This window comes from Helianthus annuus, chromosome 11, assembly GCF_002127325.2.
Source record: "Helianthus annuus cultivar XRQ/B chromosome 11, HanXRQr2.0-SUNRISE, whole genome shotgun sequence".
Taxonomy (NCBI): Eukaryota; Viridiplantae; Streptophyta; class Magnoliopsida; order Asterales; family Asteraceae; genus Helianthus; species Helianthus annuus.
In genome coordinates this window covers 884945-887194 of record NC_035443.2, presented here as the reverse complement: position 1 = coordinate 887194, position 2250 = coordinate 884945, and the positions used below count along the sequence as shown (strand labels likewise).

General features: G+C 34.4%; 1 pseudogene; it reads left to right on the top strand.

Annotated features, from left to right (window-relative positions):
* Positions 1 to 366: 366 nt before the first annotated feature.
* LOC110891547 lies at positions 367 to 1551 on the top strand (annotated as a pseudogene).
* Positions 1552 to 2250: the final 699 nt, after the last annotated feature.

Genomic DNA, 2250 nt, shown 5'->3' with positions numbered 1-2250 from the left:
TTCCAAATAGGATTATTTTGACATCTAAAAAAATTAAAATAAATATAAAAGCATAATAATATTCGATTTCGTATGTGAACCGCAACACGTATTCAAACTAACACACCCTTAAAGGCTATTTATTTTGTATATTGAATATCTTTTCCTAAAATGCCATGCCCATTTTAATGTAATAAGAAATGCCCATTTTAATGTGATATCACACCTTTGATTTCTTCTTCTCCTTGTCACACTTTGATGTTGCATCATAGTTTGTTTTATTAGGCTATATCATTATCAGTTAGAGCACTAGAACTTGTCGGTTTTGATTTAGGAATCCGGTTGCGCTTAGGCGTTAACAAGTGGGATTTCATTTGATTTACGGCGATGGTGTTTTGGGAAGGGTATGTAAGTGATGAAGTGATGGGTACATTTGCTCCGATCTTGGTCTACTAGTTGTATGCAAGGTTTTATCAGTCGCTACCACCGACGACTCTGGATAAATATCGGCTGAACATGAGGAAGGAAGGAGATGCGAAGAACATAGTGCCAATGAGTTCGGCTATCAAAGCTGTGTTGGTTCAGCAACTAGTTCATGCAACGGTTTCCTACCTCCTGTTTTTGGTATGTTATTTTGTTTAATGTTATGCTTTTACAATTGATTGGTTGTTTAATGATTGTTTCATGGTTATATGTGTGCTAAAAGATATTTTAGGTTGATATTAATATTCTAAAGAAATTATGAAGTTTATCTCATATTACATTTCACCTTTACAGAAATCAAAAAAGTTAAATACTACTAATTCAAACTTTAACTTTTTTTTGAACGACAAATTATCTACATCGACTTATCGCACCTTCCCTTTGGAAGCCCGGTCCCACTAAGGTTAGGCGATTGTTCAAATACAACAGGGTCATGCTAACATAGAGAGTGACACGACATTCAACTGGATAAAAAAGGATATATATTGTTATATGATGTCTTACAACAATCATTTTACAATTAATTTGTTCATGTCCTATGTAGGTGCAATCAAAGACAGATTTGGTTGGGAGTCATGAAATCCAACCACCCTTCCTCGTACAGATTTTCCAGATTATCATTGCAATGTTTGTTATGGACATATGGAAATATTTCATGCATCGTTACATGCACACAAATAAATTTCTTTATCGACATGTCCATGCACAACATCACAAACTGGTCGCTCCTTACGCAACAACGGCGTTTTATAATCACCCTATGGAAGGCGTATTCGACACGATTGGTGGTTCCATTGCTTTTCTTGTTTCAGGAATGACTGCGAGAACCGTGATTCCATTCTTCTGCTTGACTGTGGTAAAAACAGTTGATGATCATTATGGACTTTGGTTACCGGGTAATGTTTTTCATATGTTGTTCCCAAACAATACCGCTTTTCATGACATCCATCATCAACTCCATGGATCAAAGACACTTTTTCACAACGTTTTTTCCCAATTTGGGACAAGCTTCTTGGGACCCATATGCCATATGATCTTGTTAAACGGCCTGAAGGAGGTTTCGAGGCAAGAGTATTATCCAAAGAGTAAGTCATCTTCATTGTGTGATCAAATCAAAACATTGAGGGGAACTATGAATCACAATCAAGTGGATTTTCTAGTAATGGTTCTCAAGCTCAAACTATCGATTGTTTTTACATAATATTTATTCCATTCTTTCGTTTTCTCCATTTTCGTTGCCTAATTAGTTTTGTAACTTGTTATTCGAGTGGTTTGAGTAGTCTCGTAAATTTGTGTAAGTTTTGTAATTCGTATTTGGATATTTATATATAAATCGTGTTTAGATCATTGTTAGATTGAAATATTTAGATGTTATTCTCGAAGTCTAAATTCATCTTCTGTGTCATAATGGATCAAACTTTTAGCATATTAACTATACAGTAATCTCATGTTTTTTTTTATTAAAGGTTCTTCCAATCATTAAACCCGTATATGTGTATACTCAATGGTTAAGACTCTAAGTAACCTAATGGGTCAAGAATGATGTATTAATATTTTGCTTAGTTGATAAAGAACTAACATCATCTATACACTTATATGATGCCCGTTAAAAGATTAAGTTTTCGGAACAAAGGCTAACATGGGCATGTCACAGACCAATACAGTCGTGTCCCCTATTTCTATAACGCCCACTTTTCACATTCGAAAATAATGATAATGACATATAATTTTTTAACAAAAATTGGGCATGACCCGTCCGTACAATAAACAATTCCCTGTTTTTATCAA